Here is an 11,301-nt window from a genome sequence, read left to right on the forward strand (position 1 = left end):
TATCAGCAAAGAACCTGATCGTAATCGTCTGACGTTTTTAACCTCACCGGCTATGCCTTGAATACCCTTAGATACTGCAAAAGGGTTCAGTTTGAGAGGTGTTTTGTCAACTGTCTCAAGCACTAGAAATCGTGGCCAATGTTCTACAACTTTTAAAGGTCTTTGCTCATCTTAATTATCCAGTGGACGTTTGCTTTCTTTTTTGGCAAGGGGTTTGGTATTCCATGTTTGTTGGTTATATGGTTCATCCTCCGAGTTCCCCACCCACCACGGAGTATCACAAGGACAATGCTAAATACAAGTGGGTCTCCAACTTGCAGCACCAAGGATACCCGGATGATGTAATCCAACAGAAACATTAAATAGATTAATAATTGTACCAGACTGGCCCATGAGGCACCGCCTTCTGGGCATAAGACCCTAGGCAAGTTCATGTAAACAAAATTCAAGTCAAACTATATTCTATGAACCAACCATGCACAGGCCTTGGCATGACTAGCCGATTGCTGAACCGGACCCATTCAACCACCCGTCTAGGTGAAGTCAGGGCCGAAGTGGTGTGTTGAGCAATAGGAACACTGGTCCTGCTCCCATGCATACTGGAAGGTTTTATCAGCTGGCTGGTTATGTCAAGCCGTGTCTACTGTAAAAGTAAATATTTTTAACGTATAACTTTTCGATGTAGCTTGAGTGTATACATATAGACTTGGCATGACCAGCTAACTGACAAAAACCTCCCGTCAAGCTGAAGCAACAGTGTACGTGATGAAAGGGACATAAGTCCTGGAACCAGTGCCAACTACCAGAATCCTGCATAGAAAATGGGCGCGACCCTTTGAAAAGACGCTATTCAGTTGGGTCACCTCTTATGAGCAGAAAAAGGGTGCTGAGGACATCTACACGAGGTACAACGTGTTCAGTTTGACCTGTGCTACTCTGCATATGCATGACCCGGGAGGTCAAATGGCACAAACGGCTGGTCGAGTTTATGTCATTAAATAGGGGAGCAGGAAATGTTGTTATTGTAGCGTCCTAGCGAAACATGCAGACATTGATTCGTTACAGAACTCGTCCCGGAAAACAACTCTTCTGAACAAAACCATTCATCTCATGTTTTAATTGAATTATTTTTACAGTCATAAGCTATCAATTTGGTTTACTAGCTTTACAACGTAAAGCCAGTTACTTTCAGAATTCGATTCACTGCTGCCCGAACAGGAAATATTTAACGATCTGTAGGTAATTGTTTAATGAAAGTTAGGACATTGTTGACGATGTCTCGACACTGAGACGTCAAACGGCGACTTGGTCTCCGCTTTTCGGACATGTATCCAATCACTTGATAAAGGCTCACCCCTTCACAGTAATAGACCCTACCAGGTGTGACATGCTCATGCAATGCATTAGTATTCACTTAATCAGGTCAAGCTGAGCAACCTGTAGAGCGATTAGAGTTCCCCAGCGCTCATCACGTTCAGGTTGTCCTTCACGAGTGCCTGTGTCCTCAATCTACCTTCTCGGTAAAACTGTACTCTTGAAACTTATGTTCGTGAAATTATTTATGAGATGATTTATCCCAGCTTTAGAAAGTGTGAATTTTGTTTCAATGCAACCAATGACATTTTTCATAAAAGTAGGACACCTTGAGACAGATATATCTAAGGAAAGAAATCGTGTGTACGATTTTTTCACATATTTCACAACGCTGGTTTATACAAACTCGAAGGCAAAATGTATCTCTAGAAATGAATTGTTTTTCTTGCGGGAAAAAAAGCAAGATGCAAAATTTGAATCGTTTGATTCACACAGGTTGGCTGAAGTGTACGATCCGATACCCACGTCTCAAAAAGTTCAAAATTAGCATTGAGGTATTCTATAAGATAAATACGTAATTCACAGGTCCAGCGGGGACCATGGGTTGATGTACTTTCTGGCTCAATCATCGAGGGTACATTAATCAATGCCCATCTCATGACCAGTAAACAGCTGGTTGTGGCTCAGGGTATTTGTACGTGACATGTTTTGTTGCAGTGACAGTACGATACTATACCATAATTAATACTGATGAAATTGTTGGAGATCATAAAACTGATTAGAAACGCAGTACTGCCTATTAATAGATTGAAATGGTTCCTTGGCTACATATTATATATTAACTGAGCGTTCAATAAAACTCTTCATTGCTTAGATGGTTTAGACTATATTATTATCATGTAATGAACTCGATTTTGTTGAAATGTCAGAACACAAGTTGATCCTGATCTAAATAAAATTTGCATCGTTCCATGATATAAGCGGTAGATAGGCTGGTAACATGTGTACTCGTTGGTAACATTTCGTGTTTGTAGGCAACATCAGTCAGTGTGTTTGAAGTGAAACCTGACACGTGAAAGAAATCCTGATATGGCTTGAGGCTTTCAGTGGTCATTAGCATGTTGTGCAGAACAACAGTAGCCGCAGGATACACTAGGTATGGTGATGGTATTTGTAGATAATTCAGAAAAAGCCATCAGCTTCACAAATCCTCTAACTTGTCGATATTAGAGATTAGTAATGACAACCGATTGACTAATACCTAATACCTAGCTGTGTACACTTTTCGTTGGAATCAACCGTGTTTGTATATATACAGATAGAAAGAGATAGATAGATAGATAGATAGATACTGACACATATATGTGTACTTACATAAAAACTGACGTATTGTCATATTGATTCTAAAAACAGAATGTATTTGAACACCCAAATATTTGATAGTTAAATATGATCTTAGATGTGGAGTGGTCATTTATAATCTACGGTAAATGCAAATTTTGTGTACTTAATGGGCACTCTAAACGACATGTTTGAACATGCAGTGAAGCAACTGAGTCAAATTATGTTTGAGTGAAATAAAACGTAAAATACGGCGAAAAAAGGGTGCAGAAACACAGCTGCACTTTGTTTGATTCAAACGCACAAACACAACAGTCTTGTGCATGTGGAAGACACACTGCCCATACAGCTTGTGGCAAAGTTTCTTTAAAATAAGATACAGACAGTACTGAAACCTTACAACTTCACCATGCTGCAGCACAAACCGTCAAGTGCCCATGACAGAGAGCTCCAGATGATTTTTCAAGAATTTGGATATTTCCTTCTCCCATGTCTGTTTATGCATGTGTAATTTCATTGTTTCAATAGATAAATATAGACTAAAAGTTTTTAGTAATTGTCATACCGCCAAACATTTAGCAGCCATTTCTAAATACTCAACATGGAAACCATGTGACTATTGGAGTAAACTCCGGACAGTGGCTACGGCTATCATAGTATATGTATATATAGGTATCACCTACCATCAGCTAATCCTGTTTTAGAGTCTAGGCGCCACGACGAATCATACGCAAGCCAACTTAGTTAACTGATACGCAAAATGACCAACTGGGTTTTAAGTGATTGTTAAGCGCTTTTCGTACTCCCGATCTGTAATTAATTGAGTAAATGTGATTTTTATTGAGTAAAATACCTAAATACGCGCCTTATCTGGAGCTCTGAATGACAGAAGCGCAGCCATTGCATTGCAGAAGTGTTCCTTGCCGTATTCAGGTGTCTCATTCCGACATTCGCAGACTGAGGGACAGGTTTACCGGACACTGGTAGAGTACACGACAGACCTCGCTCTGGAAGACCCAGATAAACCCCAAGGGCAGAAATCTGTCAGTGCCAAGTTTCCACAAGCTGCATAGGAAGCCTGTCTTCCGATGGTTTTTCGAAAGTTTTTGTTATATTTCTCAACTTCCACCGACGGTGGTACATGGCTGAATACAATACAATACAATACAACTTGTATACAAATATACATCAGGATGGCATTGGTGAGATATATATACATGAGACAGAATGATGTATAAACAATATACATATTCATACATATACATGGACATATGCACGTGTGTACGTACGAACACACACACACACATACATTCATACATGCACAGATGCCTTTGGAGAGTGATACAAACATTTAAGTACATGTATCTATATCTAAACTTTTGTTGATGCATTTGATAAATGTTGACAATTTTAACATTTTTAGCTTTCTTTGAACAAAATAATCTTTTAAGTGTACAAAGGTTGGGGCAGGTATTGACATACCGAGGCGTGTACCGCTATCGCCGTTGCTGAAAAGCGTAACACCTGAACAAGTAGTGAAACTCATCTCCAACTGCGGGTTAAATATTTTACATACACGATTATCTTTAAGACTATTGTTCACCGGCCAGTCTCCACAGGTAGGTAATGGTTAAGTCATATTTAGGTTTATATATGACTGTCAAATTTTAGGGTGTTCCCATACACATTTGGACACTCACATTATCTCAAAGAAGTGCCCATACGTCTTTAAGCAACATAAAATCACTCACACATCAGGTGATACATTTATTAGGTATGCGCGTGTATGCGAATATTGTTCACAGCATTTGATTTTCTATCAATCTACTCCCACACTCACTCCATGGGTTATGCTTTTAAAAGTTGTTTTCTTTCGGAAAATCTCTTCAGATTGCCCTAAAGGTAGTGGCACAGTAACAGAAGGTGCAGCAGGATAACCCGGGTTTTCCGCGTGACGAGCAGGTCTACGGTTTAACCAGCATGCTATGCCCTGTTTGTCACACGTAAACAGGCGATATGTACATCTGGAACTTTCCCAGGGCCGCAAGCAACTCTCTTACCACCGTACCAGAACGTCCTAAAATATGTTACCTTTGATCTTTACAGGGATAATATCGTCAAGGCAGTGGGCACTGAAGAGAAGACAAGGCCCTTCTTTTTTCCTGCAATGTAGTTTATGCTCTTGAAGAGTAAATGAGTTAGTGAGTTTAGTTTTACGCCGCACTCAGCTATATTCGAGCTGTATGGCGGTGGTCCGATCCCGTTAGTCGCCTCTCACGACAAGCACACTCGCCTTTTATGGCAAGCATGGGTTGCTGAAGGCCTATTCTAGTCCGGACCTTCACGGGTCGGTGATTCTAGTGTTGTTATATATAACTAATGCCGTGTACAGTATTCTGATGAAACGAACACTATACAGACAAACATATATCAAAGGGGATCAGACGCATCTGGTACTCTCATTGAAACGTCCGTAAAATTAAACATTTCATTCTGTATTCACTGAAAATAGGTCATCCAAGAAAACCATTCTCACAAACCAAGGAAAAATGTGAGGAGATTCTGGAATCCAAGATAACCATCAGCAGATTCCACCATTGTCAAAGGAGTTGACGAACATCTTCTAAAGTGTATTGGCTGATGTGATACTAACAAATGAAATTGAAAGGGTCATACAGTGTGATAAAAACCGAGTGTTAAACAGACCATTAATAACGAGGCATCATTAGGATTCGGGTAAGCCAGCTAATTCCTCTGGTTTAAAACAATAAATACTTCATTTCATTGAACACAATCAGCAATCAGCCCCGCCTATTGACTTTACTGGTTGAAATCAATAATATTTATAGTTTACACAAATATAAATCCATACCTAGTAATAAAACCATCCGACTAGGCCAATGTTTTTCAGCTAATTAAATCTTGTTTGTATCGACATTCAAGAATATTCAAGAATACCTGGGAAGTAACAGAACTCCCCTTACTTTGTTAGAGAGCTTTAACTGATACGATTATATCTGGTTACATTGAGTACACACATAAAGACATACGGTAGTTGGTACCGCGCTACACTGAAGCAACATGGATGTTGTGCTCTGTCTGACCATTGCATTCATCCCAGTCGTGCATGCAGGAAACGTCTCTTCTTGGCATCGTTTTGACAGCCAGGTTGCACTTCACAGTCTAAAGGCAAGAGAACACCCGTCTAGGACACATGCGTCTTTCAATCAAGAGACGTGCTCGTCTCTGTGCTGAGGACGGACTGTGTGCTGCAGTCACCTTCCTGGAGGGTACGTGCAGTATGTACAGATCTACTCTTACATCCTCTGGAAAATCTGCCCAGGGAGCCAAGCACTTCATCAAGGCAAGCGGTGAGATCATGCATCATTTCAAAAATGATTTAACATTTATCATGTGAGTGGGGACACAATATTTTACACCAGAAGTATTTCGGCAGAAGTAACACAAAAGCGATATTGTGATGTTTTAAGAACAGTAAATATTTGGAATAACAACAAGTGCATTTGCTTAAAATTTGACAAATATTTTAGTATATTTATGAATTTTACTGATTAAAGAAGATTACTCTATGGGCAAAGGAACCTGACAGTTTTGGCTATGTTTATGTATGTTTACAGTTGTTTAATTGTGGGATCTTCAATCGGATTTCATCCAAAGTGTTAAAGAGCAATATTCGAGCAATACACTTTTGGGGACATGAGAAAGCAGCCTCACACAATGTACCAATGAGACATTGGGTCTCATTCACTGAATATATGGTGCTTACGGAATATAAATATATAGCAGCAAATAGCAAGGTCCGTGTAGGAGAATTCGTCAATGGAAGATCTGAGACAACCATCATAAATACCTTTCTAAAAATATGCATATTGTTGTCCTGGGGCTCCTTTCACGAAGCAACCTTTACTAAGGTTAACCTTAACTGCCATTCTGTAACATTGCAGGTTACCTTAGTGAATTACGATCACCTTATTGCATTGTGAAAGGAGTCCCAAGTGTCTTTCCTATTATTATCTACTAACTATAAATATAATTTCCAGCTCATCATTTCATTTCTCTGATCGAAGTGAGTGAGTGAGTTAATATTTAACGTCACATCGACAATATCTCAGCCATATCGTGACGAGAACATTTAATACTGAAAGGAAATATATGTCAACGAAGGACAGTAAACAACTAGAATATCAGAAATGGGATTAAAACTAGTGTGGAAACTAATATCACTATTTGGACAATACAATATAAAATCAGGCTATAGATTGCCGACACCTGAAGGTAGATCACTAAGGACCATGGGGACCTACAGTACATTTGCTACCTGCATGGACTCTCTAATCAAAGACTATTATAACTTCCTCATTGAGGAGTGGGTGAGTGAGTGAGTTTAGTTTTACGCCGCACTCAGCAATGTTACAGCTATATGGCGTAGGTCTGTAAATAATCGAGTCTGGACCACACAATCCAGTGATCAACAACATGAGCATCGATCTGCGCCATTGAGAACCGATGACATGTGCTAACCAAGTCAGCAAGCCTGACCACCCGATCCCGTTAGTCACCTCTTACGACAAGCAGAGTCGCCTTTTATGGCAAGCATAAGTTGCTGAAGTCCTCATTGAGGACATGCATATATTGAACTAAAATATTCAGCACTGTCAGCTGTGAACCCCAATGTCATTTTGCGTACATAAACGCAACAAAAACTGAGCAGCAAAACAACGTATACCAAAAGTTACGATTTCACTATTTAAAGAAATATTTCTGTAGGTAAATTATACACTGAAATATGTCGACCCAACGTTGCAAATAGGACACCTGCAGTGACATTTACGTGCACGTTATAAAAAAATAATGTGGAAGGGGTAAATTGCATAAACCATGTTCTGAGGCCTTTTTCAGAGTTACACGTGCACTAAGGGTATAAATATCAGTGGGCGGATAGGTTACACACGCACTAAGAGTATAAATATTAGTGTGCAGATAGGTTACACATACACCAGGAGTATAAATATCAGTGTGCGGATAGGTTACACATGCACTAAGGGTATAAATAGGTTACACATGCACTAAGGGTACAAATAGGTTACACATGCACTAAGGGTATAAATATCAGTGTGCGGATAGGTTACACATGCACTAAGGGTATAAATAGGTTACACATGCACTAAGGGTATAAATAGGTTACACATGCACTAAGGGTATAAATAGGTTACACATGCACTAAGAGTATAAATAGGTTACACATGCACTAAGGGTATAAATATTAGTGTGCGGATAGGTTACAACATGAGCATCGATCTGCGCAATTGGGAACCGATGACATGTGTCAACCACGTCAGCGAGAGTGACCACCCGATCCCGTTAGTCGCCTCTTACAACAAGCATAGTCGGTTTTTATGGCAAGCATGGGTTGGTGAAGGCCTATTCTACCCCGGGACCTTCACGGGTCGTCTCCGGCTAGAAGGAGGCTGCGACCCTGTGATGATGCAAAGGGTGGACATACAGGATACCAAAGTTATGGTAGTGAACGTATGTGGAGTGTAACTTTGTACCTGCTTATCCCCTGTGTGACTGAAAACTGTTTTTCAGGGTCTACAGTGAACTTCCCCATGTCTTACGCCAACATTTTATGTCGAAGAGTGTGATCTTCCAGCTCAGGATGAGTCAAAGTGTTGTCTCTGTAACATCTGAGATACAAGTAACGATTAGAGAGAACACATTGCTAGATTTAGATAAGTGACTTACTGTATTATGCAGTATTATACTTGTGTGTCTAGGTACTCTGGGTCAATGATAATGACTTCTTGAAAACCGTGTATACTTTCTTTTGCCGGCCAGGTTAGGTGCAACAAGAGGCAAAGATGTAAACCACACCATTCACTTTCAGCACTTCCCGATCCAGACCCATGTCCTGTATCTAAAGGGTACACATCTGTATTGTCTCCACGGTTGTGTTACAAGTTTATTCCGATCATCGAGATCTGGACTCGGCACCATGCTCTGTGTCAAGCTGAAGGTGGCCGCCTGATCGTCCTCAAAAGTCAGGAGAAACAGGAGTACATTGCCTTATTCCAGAGTCAAGGTAAGTGCTTGCAGTCCTCTGAACATACTATCCCCATTGTGAGCCATAATATATATAATTTGTTATATACGGCACACCTGTAATTTCAGTTGAGGGACTGAGTGTGTGAGTTAGAATTGTACTACATCAGCAGTATTGCAGACATATAGCAATGAGAATACGTAAACATATGTCAATAAGTCTTTTTCACACTTCCGTTACTAACTAAACCACATAAGTATTGAAACAGTAACTGTTTTTTTCATCCGGCTATGTGGATTGCGGTAAAACTCGGATATTGATCACGATCACAACACCATCGACTTTGCTTCAGCTTCATGCATGCTTAACCAAAATGTCTTACGCCATACCTTTGGTCAACGGTTGGTTGGTTGGTTGGTAAACACCTGGGCTCAGCACTATCCCAACTATATGAATACTAGAACTTGGACACGATGACAAGTATGAACCATGTCCACGAGGTGGCCACCTGATCCCATTAGTCACCTCCTCCTCCTAATAATAATAATAGTGGGCCTGTACCCGTCCATTCAATGCTCGACCAAGGATCTTCAAAAAGGGTAAGTCTATGTACAAGGATCTTCAAAAAGGTAAGTCTATGTACAAGGGTCTTCACAAAAGGTACATGTATGTGCAGGATCTTTAAAAAGGGTAAATTTATGTACAAGGATATTGACAGAAAGGTAAATCTATGTACAAGGATCTGCAAAAAGGGTAAATATATGTACAATGTCCACAGAAAGTTAGAAAGTTAGTTGGAGTTAGAACGGAAGAAGAGAGGATTTTTAGAAGGGACATCACAGAGTTCAGTTATTCGGCACATTTGATGTCAGGTGGCAGTGAATTGCTAAATAATGCTGCAGTGTAGGCACAGGTCTCCTGACCGTAGACCATAAGTAAGTGCGTGTTGATTCTGGTATCTTAGACACCTTGCAGAGGTGTACAGTGTACGACATTCGGATAATCTGAATGACAGAGGATGCTACATTCACACCAGATACTGATACACTCTGCAGTTTACCTATGACTACCGGCTATCAACAGTTCAGTCTTACTGTCAGTAAGCGGTATCATTCTAGATGCAATCCAGTCAGACACAATCTGAATGTCTGCCTGAACTGAACTCCGTCTCAAGATGGGACTGAGTTGGGTGTCGTCTGCATATCCACCGTCGCAGCAACAATGATTGTTGATAACTGTTGGTAGCGAGTTCACATAAAGCAGGAACAGACTCGGTCCAAAGACCGACCCTTGAGGAAGTATATAGGTTAACTCAAGTGTCGATGAAGTAACACCCTTAACTGACACTTCTTGGCTCCGGCTACTCAGATATGACTGGATCCACATCAAAGAAGTTTCTCTCACTCCAACTTGCAAATCTAGGATTTCTAATACCTATGCGTGCACTCAAGTCTTAACAAGAGTTATTGTCGTTAAAGCATTGATTACTGATGACCATGTCTAGCACTGGGTATCACATGACATCTGGGAATCAAAACACTAGTTTTTATGTGGCATTCTTTAACATTGAGATGACCTGATGTGTCACCGTCAGCGGGCAATAACTTTACAGAAGTTCAGCACCAAGGGTGACATCATGAAGTATTTCATTTGAGGATAGCGCGTCGAATGTTCTAACATTGACATATAACTCCCTTTCCATTTTTAAGGTAGAAACAGTATGTATGCGATCTTGACTAGTGAAGCACATTTCATCATAGACTTGAGGTCATGTCTACCAAAGGACATTGCTTTCCTTAGACGATATACATGTAACAATACCCGTGTCCTTAAGAACAACTGGTGGATGTTGCAGTCTCTTTGACGTTTATCGTTGCAGCTGATGTGCCAAACACTTTCGTCGTTGGAATGCAGAAAGTCAACAACTTGTTTACCTGGGAGGACGGTTCTACTTATGCCTGGAAATGGTACTCAGGCGAACCGGACAACGGAGGCAACTGCGTGCAGTTGTTCAGAGGTGAATTGCGTGACTTACCTTGCAACGTTTATGTTCGTAGAGCTGTCTGTGAGATACCCCTGTGAAATCTGAGAGTAGGAAGGAATGAGAAGTCAGGTGCAGATTTTGAGAATCTAATATGAGACTGTGATACACCAGATACAACGCGATAGACAGTGATGTCTCTATTTGCCTGCATGCAGTTGGTCTATCTTGCATTACTTATACATGGTATGGTGAATGTCCAGTTCTTGGGAATCTATAGCCTGTTTTTATATTGTGATGTCCCCAATAGCTAAAATGTTTTAGATTTAAATACTAGATGTATATCTGTGATATTCTAGTTATGTTACTGTCCATTGTGGACAGGGTTGTATATAGAGAATCTCACCCAAGTATCTACTGATATTATATATATCAACACGGGTTGATAAAGTAACAAATATCCGAGACTTGCCGAGGATATTTTTACCTTATCAACAAGAGTTGATGTCATTGATATCAGTAGACACGATAGTGAGATTCTATTTATCATCCAAAATCACTCTTCATTAGGTTTCAATGAAAAATGTACATCTCTCTACAC

General features: G+C 40.3%; 1 pseudogene; it reads left to right on the forward strand.

Moving 5' to 3' along the window:
* Positions 1-5,736: 5,736 nt before the first annotated feature.
* LOC137259274 (low affinity immunoglobulin epsilon Fc receptor-like) lies at positions 5,737-10,826 on the forward strand (annotated as a pseudogene).
* Positions 10,827-11,301: the final 475 nt, after the last annotated feature.

The sequence above is a fragment of the Haliotis asinina genome, chromosome 13, assembly GCF_037392515.1.
Source record: "Haliotis asinina isolate JCU_RB_2024 chromosome 13, JCU_Hal_asi_v2, whole genome shotgun sequence".
Lineage (NCBI taxonomy): Eukaryota > Metazoa > Mollusca > Gastropoda > Lepetellida > Haliotidae > Haliotis > Haliotis asinina.